The sequence below is a fragment of the Panthera tigris genome, chromosome A3 (genome assembly GCF_018350195.1).
Source record: "Panthera tigris isolate Pti1 chromosome A3, P.tigris_Pti1_mat1.1, whole genome shotgun sequence".
NCBI classification, from domain to species: domain Eukaryota; kingdom Metazoa; phylum Chordata; class Mammalia; order Carnivora; family Felidae; genus Panthera; species Panthera tigris.
In genome coordinates this window covers 131,513,067-131,530,210 of record NC_056662.1, presented here as the reverse complement: position 1 = coordinate 131,530,210, position 17,144 = coordinate 131,513,067, and positions in this window count along the sequence as shown.

Below are 17,144 nucleotides of genomic sequence, written 5' to 3'. Positions count from 1 at the left end.
GAGAAGTGCAGAATTTTCCACTCAGAGGAAAACTTAAGGAGAAAATGTAGGTTAACAGCAGTCAAAGGTGTCCATTTAAAATTGTAACATAGTATTCACATCCCTTACCTATAGCTGAGGTGGGTCATTTGGGGCACAGGCTTTATTAGTTCATGGCAAGGCGAGGGCTTCTTTGGGGCTTTCGCAATTTTGTTTTTGTTGTAACTGTCCTCAAAGTTCCTGTCCAGATTCTATCTTCTGCTTGAGAGTTTCTTTGAGGAAATATGCAGGAAACCTCCTTGGGGAGGCCGTATGCCACGGTAGAAAGATCATGGGTTCATAAGAATCATAAAATAGGCATGTTAAGCAAGTCATAAAAAAAGAAAGCACTTATTTTCCAAAATATGCAGGATGATTTCCAAGAAATCTTGAATACTTTTGTACAAAAATGATTACTTCTATTATTTCAAGAATGTATTGTAAAAGCCCATTGATTGCAAAACACAATAGTATCTCACTTAGTGCTATGTGTTAGATAGAAGATATATAGATCTACTGTACTAATTTTTGATAATTAAGGGCCCAAGGCCATTTCACCAATCTGATTTCCCACTGACTCCTAAATTTGCCTTCTCATTCATTAGTACTGGTTTCATTATTCTAGTTTTGAATCTTTGCTTCCGCTAATCTGGATTCTGCAATGCCTTCCATTTCTCCTTATGTCCAGATTCTACCAGCTCCTCAAAACTCACCTTTTGAACACCTTGTTCAGTCTCCTATGTGTTCACTGTACTGCATAAATAACTTGATGGCCATTATATCTTTTTGCTAGATTTTTAAAATTTTTTTTTCATTTTAGAGAGACAGAGTGAAAGAGCTGGGGAAAGGGGTAGAGGGAGAGAGAGAGAGAGAGAATCCCAAGCAGGATCTGCACTCAGCGCAGAGTCCGATGCAGGGCTTGAACCCACGGACTGTGAGGTCATGAGCTGAAATCAAGAGCTGGACGAGCAACTGGCTGAGCCCCCCAGGGGCCCCCAGAGTGTAATAGTATGTGAAACGCATGTATATATCACCCAGCTTCAACAACGCACACATGACCCATCATGTTTCATTTACACCCTCACCACTCCCTCATCCTTGGGTTATTTTGAATAATTTTGAAGCAATTCTGTGGCAATTATCTCTGCGGGCTGTAAAGTACTTGTCTGACCACCCCCTCCATCTAGACCTGGTGGCAACCCTGAGCCCTAATTCATCTCTGGGTTCTCTGGGCCCAAACCAATGCCTAGTAGGTGGCACACTTTCAGTAAGTATTCCTTAATAAAAATGAATCGATCAATTTATCACTGCTCATCCTGACCCAAAGTCCTAATTCTTTGATCCTTACATCTTGGCCTTTGGCAATATTAAAAACAGCAGATCTCTATTCCAGATGATTATGGTTTCAAACATATCCATTTAAACATCTTGTGTCTCAGAGCGCCTGGGTGGCTCAGTCGGTTGAGCGTCCAGCTTCGGCTCGAGTCATGATCTCACGGTTCGTGAGTTCGAGCCCCACATCGGGCTCTGTGCTGACAGCTCGGAGCCTGGAGCCTGTTTCGGATTCTGTGTCTCCCTCTCTCTCTGCTCCTCCCCCACTCGTGCTCTGTCTCTCTCTCTCTCTCTCTCTTTCGAAAATAAATAAAAAAAACATTAAACATCTTGTGTCTCTAACAAGAAATGTCGGAGCTTAGAGTCAGGAGCCACACGCGAGGGAACACAGTGTTTTCTGCAACATAAAACAAGGTGTTCTTGGTCCTCAGTGCCAAGACCGCTCCTTCCCCACAGTCACCGGCCTGAGGGTTTGACCTGCCACACTCTAGGGTTGTTTTCCACTGAGAACAGAAGGGCAAAGCTCGGTGCAGTTTCTCTGGTGTTTCTAGGATCATCTATAACACAAACACTCAGTTCCTGGGATGTGATGAATTTTGAATGAAGTGCTTATTAGATGCCTTTGCTTGGAGCTAAGAGAACGGACTCTAGAGCCAGATTGCCCGGGTCCAAATCGTGATTCTACCACTGGCTACCCAGAGAGAGCCTTGATACAGAGAGTTAATCTAATCTCTCTCTACCTCTGTTTCCCCATTTGAAAAATGAGGATAATATTAGAACCCACAGGGGCGCCTGGGTGGCTCAGTTGGTTAGGCAGCCAACTTCGGCTCAGGTCATGATCTCACAGTGTGTGAGCTCGAGCCCCACGTCGGGCTCTGTGCTGACAGCTCAGAGCCTGGAGCCTGCTTCATTTTCTGTGTCTCCCCCTCTCTCTACCCCTCCCCTGCTCACGCTCTGTGTCTCTCTGTCTTTCAATAATAAATAAACGTCAAAAAAAATTAAAGAAAAATATTAGAACCTACATCAGAGGGCTGTTGTAAAGATAAAAGGAGCATAAGCCATAAATCATTGAGTCCAGGACATCTATTTTTAACATCCTCGAAATCAGTGTGTTTTGTGTGTCATGCGCGTTTAGTTGACAGTGTTTTCTCCTCTAGTGATGCTTGAGGTAATGGTGCATCTTATCGCTAATGGGTTTTCAGGTTCAATAAAATACAATACAGATAAAGCACTTGGAACACCGCCTGACATTGTAAAAACTATGCATTAGTTATTATCACTTAGTCCTGGGAACCAAAATATTTAGAACTGTTTAAGAAAAAAGGAGCCAAATTTAGGCTCCAAATAACTTACATGTCTTGTTATTCGTTGCCATTTCAGAAACTTGGCAAGTAACGTTCAAGATCCCTCTGTCAATCTTTGCCTCCACGCCCAATCGATCCCCAAATCCTTTCAATTCTACTTGTCAGATGTCAGACCCATTCTTCTCTACTCCCACTGTTGTTGTAGGAGTTCAAACCTTCATCCTCTCTCACCTGGCCCATCGTAATCCTTCTTTCTGGTCTCTGCCTCCCACGGGAGACAAAATCATCTCTAACAGGAGAATCGGACCCTACCACACTCCAACTCAGAACGCTTCAGTTCTTCCCAAACCTAGAAGAACACATCTGCACACCTTTGCTGGCCTCTCTGGCCTTCCTATCGCCATACGTCATACTGCCCCTCCCCAGCCCCTCTCCCACTGCACTCCCCAAGCTGAATTACTTACAGCTTGAAAAGTACAAGACCCCCCCCTTACCTCTTTATGCCTCCACATCTACTCTTCTGACTTCTTTCAACTCCCTCCCTCTACAAACCTCAGTAACTCCCATTCATTCTTCTCCATCCCCAGGAGGTCTTAAAATATCTAAGTTTCTCATCGAACATTGTATATAACCTCACTGCAGTGTTTCTTAAACCGGGGCTTACAGTTGTATTCTCAAAGAAATAGAGGGGTTTGTATTTCAATGACGGTCTTTTTAACAGCCCGACATGAGCGTATCTGATTATCTGCTTGGCCATCTCCTGAGAGTACTACCATTCAGTGTCAATGCCAAGTTTGCATTTAAGTTTACAGTTCACTGGTGCCACGTGTCACTCCTTTTATTGTCTTGCCTCAGTGATTAGAAGGGGAGGTGGCTGGTATGAAGTAACATGATAGGGACAAGTTTGAGCCAAGCAGAAGTCCGACAATGCCATGGCCTGCCGTGGGAACGAAGGTGTTACGGTCGTTCAAACAGAGAACGTCGATGGAAAAAAATCGAATCAACTCCATCAGGTAGCGGCCCGGAATGCAAAAGAATTCATGCAGCGCTACGCATTCATTTAGCAAAGTGGCAGATGGCTTTCATCAAAATGGTATCAACCACCATATTAAATTAATTTGAATTACACTGGTGTGAACTTTTAATGTTTTGCTTGAAAATAATGCGGAAGTTTGTTTTGCTGTGTAGTGACACGAGAACTAAAACCACGATAAACTTTAGCCGGGTTTACGTGTACGTGTTCAAGCAAGACATTAAGAAGAATTAAGTCTTAAATGCAACGCGGTGTCCTGCTTTGGCTCCTGGAACAGGAAGAGGGGGTTAATGGAAGAATTAGCAAAATCTGAATAAAATCTGTAGTTTAGTAAATAGTATCGTACCAGGTGTTAACTTCTTAGTTTTTTTTTTTAAGTTTATTCGTTTTTGAGAGAGAGAGACAGAGCATGAGCAGGGGAGGGGTAGAGAGAGAGGGAGACACAGAATCCGAAGCAGGCTCCAGGCTCCGAGCTGTCAGCCCAGAGCCCGACGCGGCGCTCGAACTCACAAACTGTGAGATCATGACCTGAGCCGAAGTCGGACGCTCAACCGACTGTGCCACCCAGGCGCCCCTTAACTTCTTACTTTTGATGAATGTGTCGTGGCTGAGGAAGATGGTAAGAGTAGGGGGAGCTGGAGAAAGTGTATATGGGAACTCTCTGCGGCGTATTTCCAACTTTTCCGGACATCTGAAATGATTTCCAAATAAAATGTTTGTCCAGAATAACCTACGCCAATATTGAGAGTGAGATGTCTTTTCCCCTTACCTCAATGAACATTATTTAAGGTTGAAGACTTTGTAATTTTTTATTTACTTATTCATATCTCCATAGATTCCTAAACTGCAAGACAGAGCCTCAGGTCTCTGATCCATGGAAAATGTCTCAGTTCGTGTAGATGCTACTAAGCATAGGTTGTGAGAATTAATAAGAATAAAATCCCTAAGTTCACTGCGTGGACAGGAAGTGTTCTAATTTAATATTTTACCCAAGTTTCCTCTTTTAATCTTTATCAGCACCTTATGGCGGGTGGGGGGGGGGGGCATGCCTGGGTGGCTCATTCAGTTAAGTGTCCTACTTTGGATCAGGTCAGAATCTCACGGTTCGTGGGTTTGAGCCCCGCATCAGGCTCCGTGCTGATAGCGAAGAGCCTGGAGCCTGTTTCAGATTCTGTGTCTCTCTCTGCTCCTCACCTGCTCGCACTCTCTCTCTTTCTCTCTCTCTCTCTGAAAACTAAATAAACCTTAAAAATTAAAAAAAAAAACACCTTATGGCGGAGGCAGTATAAATTTTCCAATATTACAGGGGTGCCTGGGTGGCTCAGCTGGTTGAGCTTCTGACTTCAGCTAGGGTCATGATCTCGCGGTTTGTGGGTTCAAGCCCCACATCAGGCTCTGTGCTGACAGCTCAGAGCCTGGAGCCTGCTTCGGATTCTATGTCTCCCTCTCTCTGCCCCTCCCCTGATCTCACTCTCTCTTTCTCTCTCAAAAATAAATAAACATTAAGAAAAAAAATCTTTTTTAATTTTTTCCAATATTACAAATGAAGAAGATGAGACTTAGGTTTGCAAAAAAGAAATTTACCCAAAGATGTTAACAATTGTTCATCTCTGGAATGGGTATGTGAGTTGTTGAAAATACTGTTTTCTCCACTTTTCTGTATGTAGTATGTAGTATAAGAACAGATCGGGGGGGGGGCGGAATGGGAGAGATAGATAAATAATTCAAGATGAGAATTTTTTGTTAAGATGTCAACTGTCATCACAATAATCTATAGATTCAATGAAAGCCTAATCAAGATCCCAGCGGAGTCTTCGGGTTTTGGGTTTTGTTTTTTTCATTTTCGTTTTTGTTTTTTTTAGTGGAAATTGACAACCCGATTGCAAAATGTGTAAAATGTGTAGAAGTGCGAAGTGTTTTCTTCAAAAGACTTTGGGGCAAGGGGTGCCTGGGTGACTCAGTCGGTTGAGCGTCTGACCCTCGATTTTGACTCAGGTCATGATCTCACAGCTCATGGGACCAAGCCCCGTGTCAGGCTCCACGATGACGGTACAGAGCCTGCTTGTGATTCTTTCTGTCTCCCTCCTTCTCCCCCCACTCACGCTCCCTTGCTCTCCAAATAAATAAATAAACATTTTAAAAAAGGACTTTGGGGGGAAACCACAGAGTGGAGGACTTGTACTACCTTATCTCAGGATGTACCATAGTAATCAAGATAGCTCCTAGAGTAAGAATCAGCAAACAGAACATGGAAAAGAACAGAAAACCCACTAATAAGCCCCGATTTATAGAATCGTCTGATTTTCAACAATGGCACCAAAACAAGCCAATGAGGAGAGGAAATCTTTTCAACAAACAGTGTTAGGGTAACTGGATCTCCACATGGGGAAAAATGGACTTTGAGTCCTACTTCATATCATACACATCATACAAAAGATATGAATTCAAAATAGATCATATAGCTAAACATCAAAGTTAAAACATTAGGATTTTAAAAGGAAACACAGGAGGATATCTTGTGACCTGGGGGATAGGCAGAGCTCTCTTAGGCCACAAAAAAATCTGTAATCATAAAAGAAAAGTTGATAAGTTAGACCTCATCAAAACTAGAAAGTTCTGGTCGTCAAAAGACATAGTTGAAATGAATAAGCAAAATACAAGTTCGGAGGAAATATTCACAACACATTTACCAAAAAGGATGGGTATCTAGTATATTTATGGAGCGCCTAAAATTCAATAATGAAAAAAATCTAATAAAAATATATTAGTATAATAATGACCGATAAGCACAGGAAAGTGTCCTCTATATATCTATTCCCCAGGGAAATGCAGGTTAAGACCACAATGAGCTGTCCTCCTACACATATCCAAATGGCTAAAACTAAAAATTCTGACAATACTCACTGACAAGTATCAGGGAGAATGTGGAACCACAGGGAGTTTCACACATTGCTGGGGGGCGGGGGGGGGGGGGGAGGTGGGAATTAGTGCAATCACTTTGGGAAAACCATCTAGAATTATCTACGTAAGCTGAACCCGTGTAAACCCGAGGACCCAGCAATTTCACTCCTAGACACATACTCGATGCAACGTGTGCAATGTGGGGACCAAAAGACACTTACAAGAATGTTCACATCAGCATTCTTCATAATAACCCCAAATCTGAAACGAGGTCACCGGCACGCGATGTCTATGACTGACAATGAACACAGTCAATTGAGACGAACAAACCATCGCTACGCCCAAGAACACAGAATCTCACAAGCATGTAGGATGGTTCAAGGAGCATGTGAGGATAAGGAAAGGTGGGGGGGGGGGGGCAACTGATGGGGGAGATGGTCTGTCACTGTGGGCAGGTGATGGCACTGGCCTCCTGAGAGGAGGGACCTGTCACATCCTCGGAGACAAGAAAAAACAGGCGGGGGTGGGAGCAAGGGGTGTGCGGGGTGAAACATCCACAGGCTGGGAGAATTAGAAGGGATAGGTGTCACTTTTCTTGAAGTAAGAGGCAAGGTCATGTACACAACGAAGGCTGCAAAGCCCAAGGGAGGGATTCCCGGAGAGCGGAGATCCTAGCCTGGCTGAATCTCCTTGACAATTATGTATCGATTTACTGTCTTCCCCACCCCCCCCCCCCCCGCCCCAAGCGGGTAAGGTCCCTGAGAGCAGGGCCCAGGCCTGTCTTGTTGACGACTCGGTCCCCAGCACCTGTCCTGGCCCGTGGTAGGTGCTCGGTGCATAGCTGTGGAATAAATGAAGGGGCCAGCGAGCCGAGGAAAAGGACCTCCGGGCTGCCAAAGGCAGCGCGGGTCAGATTTGTGTGGCCCCCTTCCAGCGCCACCTAGCGGCCAGGTGGAGATGGTGAAGAAGTTAGAGAGGAGCAAGGCAAGGGTTTGCTGAGCACCCGGGGGCGGGGGGGGAGGGGGGGGGGAGGGGGGGGGAGGAGGGGGTGATCCATGGCAAGAGCAGAGCAGGAGAGAACGAGGCTGCAGACGTGACGGAAGTTCAGACAGTCAGGCCTGGCAGGAAAAGAAGCAAAACAAGAAGGTGACAGCGCAGAAGGCGGAGGTGTGCGCGTGCACACACGTGCGTGTGAGCACATGTGTGTGCATGTGAGCGTGCCCGCGTGCGCGTGCCGTGCGACACGCAGTGGGAGCCGGGCAGGGGAGCGGGGAGGACCGTAGGCTGTGCTGTGTGGGCCAGCGGTATCTAAGATTTCAGAGGTGGGGCAGTTTCAGGTGATGACAAGGGGCGGGGTGTGGCCACAGGAGTGGGAGCTGAAAGACACAAAGAGAAGAGCCTTGGGGTGGGGGAGCTCCAGGAGCCTAGACGCCGGGGGTGGACGTTGTCCCTGGGGACACTCAAGCCACGCTGTCTTGGGCTGGAGAGAAATACTGCACCAAAGTCAGATGCCCGAGTTTTCTCGGAGGCAGGGGCAGGGGCCAGATGATGACGTTTCCCTCGCTCATCACTCATCACATTTCATTCATTCATTCATTCATTCATTTGGGAAATACTGCTGGTTAGCCTCCCCCTGCAGTGAAGCAGGCAGACAAGGGTCTTTGCCTGGTGGATCTCGTCATTCCTGAGCAGCTATCATAGGACACATGTCTGCTTTCTCTCGTCCCTTCCTAGGAGGGACGGGGCGGGGGGGGGGGGGGGGGTGGTCGGCCGGATGTCAGAGTAGAGGGGCTTCTCCGCGGTCACAGTCTTGGAAGCATCTGGTGTGGCAGCAGCGGTTCCCCCACGAATGTTTTCAGGGGAGGGCCCCGGTGGGAGAACGAGGATGGTTGACGTGCGGCTTGTCTACTTGCCTTGGAAGATGGGTGGGAGAAAGCAGGGATGACCAGGAAGTTTGCAGGGTGCGACGGGGCTGGTCAAAGAAATGAGGGTCCCCAAGGGTCTCTCCGAGCCCACGGACACGGGGCTCAGGCTCCTACCCAGCCTGGACCATGAGGACTTTGCTTAGAGATTTCACCCCTAGTTTAACTAAAGCCTTGCAAGCCCCACTTTGTAAGTTGGTGTGCGAATGTGAACCGTTTGACTTTGCGCAGGGCTTCGGCAGGCTTCCATAAAGCAGAGACTTGTGGAAATTTCCTGCTGCTCCTCCATGCTCGTGGAGAGTCATTGTTCCTTTAGAACATGCTCATTCAAAATTCCCCAGGATCGGGGCACCTGGGTGGCTCAGTCAGTTAAGCGTCCGACTTCGGCTCAGGGCATCATCTCGTGCTTCGTGGGCTCGAGCCCTGCGTCAGGCTCTGTGCTGACCGCTCAGAGCCTGGAGCCTGCTTCCGATTCTGTGTCTCCCTCTCTCCCCGCCCTGCCTCTCAAAAATAAATCAACGTTAAAAAAAAATTTTTTTTTAATTTAAAAAGATCAAATGAAAAATTCCCCAGGGTGGTGCTGCTCAGTTTTCAAAGGAACCCACCTTAACAACCGTGACGTGTTTTGAAAAGGCGGCACGTTAGTTCATTCTATTTTATCAAATGTTGGCTGTGAGATGTTGAGATCGAGAGAGAGGTCAAGCACCCCGAGACTGACATCCCTGACCCCGGAGGTTGAGCGCAGCGTGCATCTCGGAATGATAGTTCCGGCAACGTGTATCAGCTGTGTACGAATCGAGGCTGTGTGATTCGCGGCAAGTGAACAATATATGTGTATCAAATAATTAACTATCTGATCGATAGACTTATGACATGTAATGTTTTTCAAGAGAAACTACGAGAATCCACTTTTACTAAACAAACATTTCCTGGCAACCCACTCTGTGCCAGGCACCGTGCTGGGTGTTGTTGACCCACGGAAGAGTGAGGAATGATTCATGGCCTCCAGGGGCTCACAGCGCAGCCTTGGGGACACGTGAGTAACCAAGGGCCACAGCCTCATGCGCTGCAAACCGTCACAGAGGGATGAGAAATACCAGGCGGTATGGGAACCCAAACAGGGACCTGGAAGGGTGTCACGGGCAGGTCGTGCTTGAGCAGGCTTGTTTGTTTTTAGGCTACCTTTTTTAGCACGTGGTATTTGCAGCTGCTTTATTATTTTTTTGAATAGCATTATTGAAATATAATTCACATACCATACAATTCACCAGTTAAACTTTACAATTCACTGCGGTTTTTTTTTTTCTTCAGTATATTCATAGAGTTGTGCAATCATCACCACAATTGGTTTACCTTTTCATCACCCCAAGAGGAAACTCCGTATCCATTGTCCCTTTCCATTTTTCCCCAACCCGTCTCACCCCGCCTCTCGCCTCCCCCCTCCCCCAGCTCTAGGCAACTTCTAAGCTCCTTTCTGCCCAATGGACTGGCCTATTCTAGATATTTCATATAAAGGGAATCATTTAATGCCCTTTTTTGTGTGTGTGTGTGACTGGCTTCCTTCACTTAGCGTCATGTTTCCAAGGTCACCCACATTGAAGCCTGTGTCAACACCATATTCCTTTTCGCTGCTGAATAGTACTCCACGGCATGGATATACTACATGTTGCTTTTCTCTTCATCAGCTGAGGGACATTTGGGTTCTTTCCACTTTGGGGCTATTGTGAAGAATACTGTTATTAACACATATGGCCAAGTGTTTGTGTGGTCACGTGTTTTCACTTCTTTGATATGTACATAGGGGTGGAATTGCTGAGTCATCTGGTAACTGTTCAATGTTTAAGGAGTTGCCAAACTGTTTTCCAAACTGACTGCACCTTTTTATATTCCCGCCAGCAGTGTATGAGGGTTCCAGCTCATCTACATACTCACCAACACCGGTTTTCTTCCTTCCTCCTTCCTTTCTTCCTTCCTTTCTTTCTTTCTTTCTTTCTTCCTTCCTTTTTTCTTTCTTTCTTTCTTTCCTTCCTCCTTTCTTTCTTTCTTTCTTTCTTTCCTTCTTTCTTCCTTTTTTCTCTTTCTTTCTTTCTTCCTTTTTTCTCTTCCTTTCTTCCTTTCTTTCTTTCTTTTTCTTTCTTCTTTCTTTCCTTCTTTCTTCCTTTTTTCTTTCTTTCTTTCTTTCTTTCTTTCTTTCTTTCTTTCTCTTCTTTCTTTCCTTCTTTCTTCCTTTTTCCTCTTTCTTTCTTTCTTTCTCTCTTTCTTTTTTATAATAGCCGTGGGTATGAAGTGGTACCTCATAGTGATTTTTTTTTTTTTTGTATTTCTTTAATGACTAGTGATACTGAATGCCTTTTAATATGCTCATTGGCCTTCTGTATATCTCCTTCGGAGGATGTCTACTCAGATCCATTGCCCACGGTTGTCTTTTTATCATTGAGTTCAGAAGAGCCCTTTATAAATTCTAGACACAAGTTCCCTATCGAGCATGTTTTGCAAATGTTTTCTGTTGTTCTGTGGGTTGTCTTTCCATTTTCTAATGACATCCTTCGAAGCACAGAGGTTATTTTTATTTTTACTTCTCCAATTTATTTTTCTTCTGTTATTTGTGATTTTGGTGTCATATCTAGGAAACTTTTTCTTAACCCAAGATCACAAAGATTTACTGCTATGTTTTCTTCTAAAGATTTTATGGCTTCAGCATATTCATTTAGGTCTATGATCCATTTCGAGTTAATTTCTGTAGCTGGTAATGGGGGCTTGTGGAGGCTGTCTTTTGATGCTTTTCCCTTTCTCAGAGAATTAGCAAAGTTCTCTGCTGAGGGTGGAGACGGGGGAAGGGAAGTTGAACACAGGCGGAGAGGAGAGTTTGAATAGGTGTCTGGAAGAATGGGAGACAAAATGGATCAAGGGAGTATAGTAAATGACGGACTAGGTGTCATAAGCCGTGAAGAAGCAACCAGGAAGAGAAGGGTTAGTTTAAGTAGCTTGTTGGCACAGATTTCTTGGCTCCCAGCTCTCTGTCTCTGATGATAAGAATATCTTCCCTTCCTCCTGATACAGGGAGGGCACCTTTCACAAGGGAGTTTTCTCACCTGTTTTTAGGAAGAAGAAGAAGGGTCATAGTGTCTTTCCTGCGCCTGCTGTTTCTTAAGTCCCGTTAATTCAAAACGGTCAATAAGCCAACTGGCATATCTTGGGGTGACATGTTCTGGGTTTCCTTCAAGATCAATCAGTGTGGTCCTGTGTTTCTCTCCAGCCACATACTGCTGTAGGATACAGGCACAGGGCTGGTGGAGAGGTAGATTTGCCCAGGGTTGGATTTGGGGCCATCAAATAAAACACAGCAAGGAAGTGTCAAGAGCACGGAGAGGGTGAGCAAGGGGGTAGATACAATATGGACTGTAAAGTTTAAGGAGGGAAGTGAGGGCATGACCGGGGGTGGGGGGTGATAGGCAATGGCGGGACCGATGGATTTTGGTCCTGGTGGGGTGGACAGGTAGGGTACTAGGAAAATAGGGTAGTAGTGTTGGCGGGGGGGGGGCAATAATCCGCCTGGTAACTGAGGTAGCCATCTGTGTTCTTACGTGTCTTTATCCAAGGGAAACAAATAAAGCTGCTCATATTTCTACGACAAGCAGCAACAGAAAGGTATCTTGATATTTACATTCCAAAGAGGTGGCTCCTAAAGCCTAAGAAAAGCCTCTCCGGGTGGTAATGTTGGTCAGAGGCTTCTGTAGCTTTAAACAGGATTTATATACGTGTCAAAAGGATAGAGGTAGGGTTTACACACATACTTTTCTCCAGCAAATGCTCTAATAGAAGGAAAGGGAGGGAGGCCGGGAAAGATTTCTTTCTCTTCGGGCAATAGGAAAAGTTCAGACCCTTTATCGTTGGCTTTTACAGTGGTCAGAGAGTGGGACACAGGGGGTTGAGACCAGTGAGGGGTCCCAGTCAGTGGTAATGACAAAGGCTAAAGACCTCAGGAGTAAAAGGCATGGACACCATCAACCGAAGGAGAAGAGTTCAAAGAAACAAGAGACCAGGGTGTGGCCAGAATCATTTCAGTATATGGTGGCCTCACGAGGTGTTAAGACATGAGTAGAGATGGAGAGAATAGGGGAGGAACTGAACGCTTCAGGAAGTAAGAGGATGTGCCTTGGGGGGGTCTGTAGATCACCACGGTAAGTGGAAGCGGGAGGTACGTCTAAGCTGCACTTTCCAATATGGCGGACACCCTCCATGTGTCACTGTTTAACTTAAAATTAACCCAAATTAAATAAAATGTAAAATTCCAGTCCTTAGTATAAGTAGCCACATTTCAAGTGCCCAACAGACACAGGGCTAGTGGCTACCACCTAGGGAAGGCAGCACAGTTAGAAAATGTTTCTATTCCATTGGACGCAGAAAAATTCCATTGGATGAGGCACCCAGAGATTCAAAGCTGGGGAGAGGTGTTGGGGGGGGATCGAGGAAGAAGCGGCTGGAAGCGGCAAGAAGGAGCAGAGAGGATACTTCCCACTAGAGACCCCGTGCTAGTAGGTGTGGGGTCAAAAAGAAGCCTCCACTTGAGAGAGCTCTGAGGAAAACAGCGGCCTCAGGGGAAGCCAGGTTGAGGGCAGCACAAGAAAGTGAGGGAGACAGAAAGGAGTCGGAACACCAAGGGTTTGCTGATGAGGGATGTGAGTTTCTGGGGGCACAGGTACAGGGGCTGAGCCCTTGAAGAGGGATAAGAAGATGGACAGAAGGAGGGGTGAGAAGGGAACGTTGACCTGGGGGTCTCTGGCTTCCTGTGGTGACCCAATGAACAGGGATAGAGGGATAGTGGCCTCAGGGCACAGAGTAGGGCCAGGCTGTGAGTAGATGTGGGGAACAGGACCCCTCTCTTCACTTCCACCGACTGGAGACCTGGAGGCCTGCAAAGGGAGATTTTCTTTTTATTGTAATACGGTTTCAAAATGATAGAATAGCCCACGGAATCTCCATAGATATAGCTATATGGTGAGACTATATGTAAAAAAGAGAGAGATACCTGTATCTGTATATATAATATATATGTTATTATTACTTTGAACAGTTTGAGAGTAAGTTGAAGACATTATGTCCCTTTGCTGCCCCCCATTCCAGCTCTGGAATCACCCATTCCTCCCCGGTTCCCTGCTTCCTTTTCACGGACAACGGTATTTAGAAGTCAAGGTTTGGACTATTGATGTTTTCAGTGCTTCTAGGCTCTCTCAATGAACAGAGCTAGGAAAGAATCTGTTTGTCTGTCTCTCTGTCTATCTATCCATCCATCCATCCATTCATCCATCCATCCACCTTAAAATCTAGGAGCTCATTACTGACACCTCCAGTCCCAATCGAGCAACACAGGGTTTCTTCTAGTTTTCTCCTTTTCCATATTTATAACTTTTTCCTTCTGTATGAGAAACGGGGTTTTGGAGTTTAACAGCAATGGGAAGCAGTTGGAGGCTTTTGAGCAGAGATGTGATGATGTGATCTGATATGTGTTATGAACCACGGCTCTGGGCTCTAAGGGGATGTGTTCATTTCCTAGGGCTGCCTTAGCAAAGCGCCACAAACTGGGTGGCTTAACCCAACAGGGCTTTGTTGTCTCAAGTTCTGGAACCTAGAAGCTCCAAACCAAGGTGTGAGCAGAGTCGTGCTCCCTCTGAAGTCTCTAGGGTGGACCTTGCCTTGCCTCTCCCTGCTTTCTGGTGGCCCCGGCAACCCTCAGTCTTCCTTGGCTTGTAGTTGCATCACTCTAATCTCTGCCTTTGTCTTTGCCTGGTTCTCTTCCTTGTGTCTCTGTCTCCTCCCCTCTTCTTATAAGGACCCCGGTCGTTGCATTTAGAGCCGACCCTAAATCCAATACGATATCATTTTGATATCCTTAACGAATTACATCTGTGAATACATCTGCGAAGGCCCCTTTTCCAAATCAAGTCCATTCTGGGGCTCTGGATGGACACATTTGGGAGACAAGTGTGATTCAACCACTACAGGAGACGGGAGTAAAGGGGATGAGAGCCCAGAACAGGGAGATGATGAGAAGAAAAGAGGTCAGGTGCAAGGTGCACTTTGGAGGTAGAACCTGGAGGGCACGCCTTGGACTGGCGGTGAGAGAGCTGCTTAAAGGAAGGGTTGAAGAACAGAACAGGTGGAAATATTCTGCGTCGTGTTTTGAAAGATTGTAGCAAAGCTGGGAGCACCTTTTTTGGTGATAACAAATACTCGCTTAACAAGCTTTCAATGTTTATTATATGCCAGGCCTTTACTAATTTCCTCAGAAGGGTGAAAGACAATAAAATAAAATAAAATAAAATAAAATAAAATAAAATAAAATAAAATTCAATTTTTAAAAGTCAGGAAAAGGTAATTCAGGGCACTTAAAATTTAGCTCTCAACTGGGGCGCTTGGGTGGCTCAGTCGGTTGAGCGGCCGACTTCGGCTCAGGTCATGATCTCACGGTTCGTGAGTTCGAGCCCTGCGTCGGGCTCTGTGCCGACAGCTCAGAGCCTGGAGCCTGCTTCACATTCATTCTGTGTCTCCCTCGCTCTCTCTGCCCCTTCCCTGCTCATGCTGTGTCTCTCTCTGTCTCAAAAATAAATAAACATTAAAAAAAATAAAATAAAATAAAATTTAGCTCTCAAGAGATAAATATGTAACTAATCATAATAAAAGTTTTAATAATACTACTACTAATAATAATAAACAAAACAATGTAGCTGATAAAAATTGCCTAAGTGCCCGGCCTCCTGGAATCAAATGTGGATCACACACTGCATTTCCAAGAACAGAGGATGGGAATCTTCAGGGGCGCCTGGGTGGCTCAGTCGGTTAAGCGTCTGACTTTGGCTCAGGTCGTGATCTCAGAGTTTGTGAGTTCGAGCCCCACGTCGGGCTCTGTGCTGACAGCTCGGAGCCCGGAGCCTGCTTCGGATTCTGTGTCTCCCTGTCTCTCTGCCCTCCCCCCTGCTCACGCTCTGTCTCTGTCTCTCAAAAATAAACTAAAAAAAAAAAGTTGAAAAAATTTTAAAAGAGAGGATGGGAATATTCAGATGCCCAAAAGAATATTATGAGGATCCGGAGAAAGAAATCGAAAAAAGAAGGCAGTCTCTCTCTGACTTTCTGAGCTGAAGAGTTGGGCAGGGACGGGACAGGATGGGAGATTTCAGAGCTCGGAACAGGAGGCGGAAAATGTGGAGACATTATCGCGCTTTAGCAATTGATGTCTGGTGGGGTGGATGGCTGCCCATCTGAATATCATTCAGGATTGTTCTTGAGTTTAAAAATGGTTTGTTTACTGTTAAAAAGTCGAAAATACAAAGGTCAAAGGAAAAGAGACACCTGTCATCCTACTTTCCAGCAATAACTGTTTCTACCGTCTTGATTTATTTCCTCTAAAAAGGGATACATACACATGCATGGTATTTGTCGTATGATTTCTTACAAAGTTGGAATCTTGACTACGTCGCTCGCTGTCCTCTAAAACATTTTCAATGGCAGCACGATCAGACCATTATGGTTTGCCCACCCCAGCCCTCTTTGCTGGGCATCTCTGTTGTCTCCAATTTTCAATCTTTTTTTTTTTTTAATTTTTTTTTAACATTTATTTATTTTTGAGACAGAGAGAGACAGAGCATGAACGGGGAGGGTCAGAGAGAGGGAGACACAGAATCTGAAACAGGCTCCAGGCTCTGAGCCGTCAGCACAGAGCCCGATGCGGGGCTCGAACTCACGGACCGCGAGATCATGACCTGAGCCGAAGTCGGACGCTTAACCGACTGAGCCACCCCGGCGCCCCTCCAATTTTCAATCTTGTGAGTATAATTAAATGACGGTGGATGTCATCATGCTTTAGCGTTTGTGCTGCCGAACGAAGCAAGCAGGACGTCACTCACGTTTGACGTACATAGCCACTGCGTACACACAGTGTTATCTCTTCGTGACCTTTTCAAACCATTTAAAATTTCTAAAACAGAACAGATTTAAGAAGAGGAAGAACAACTCTCATTCAGCTTCCCCTGATCGTCCAAGCAGTCTCTGGCATTTAAGCTCCGTGCTCTAGGTGATCGAAAAAATATTCCCTGAGCATCTACTCAGCACTAAGAACGTTAAAAAAAAAAAAAAAAAAAAAAAGTTTATTTAGTTTTGAGAGAGAGACAGAGCGCGCGTGAGCAGGGGAGGGGCCGAGAGAGAGTGGGGACAGAGGATCTGAAGCGGGCTCTGCGCTGACAGCAGAGAGCCTCGCGCGGGGCTCGAACTCACAAACCATGAGATCGTGACCTGAGCCCAAGTCGGAGGCCTGACGAATGACTGAGGCACCCAGGTGCCACCATTCCATTTTTATTATAACTCTCTAACTAGACCTTGGAGCCCCCATTTTATAGCAGAGGAAACTGGGGTTCGGGAAGATGGGGTACTCGGCAAGGGCACAGCTAATACACGCCAGAACTGGGAGGTGAGGTCAGATCCTCTCAATTCCACAGCCAGAGCCCCACCCCCTGCGTGGCTCTTTGCTGTAGCCTCGTCCCAGAGCACTTGCTGTGCCCTGCTTCCTCCAAGGCTAACTACATCAAAGACATGTTTGAAGTGACTGAACGCATGAGTGACAAATGAGCCACGTGTTTACAA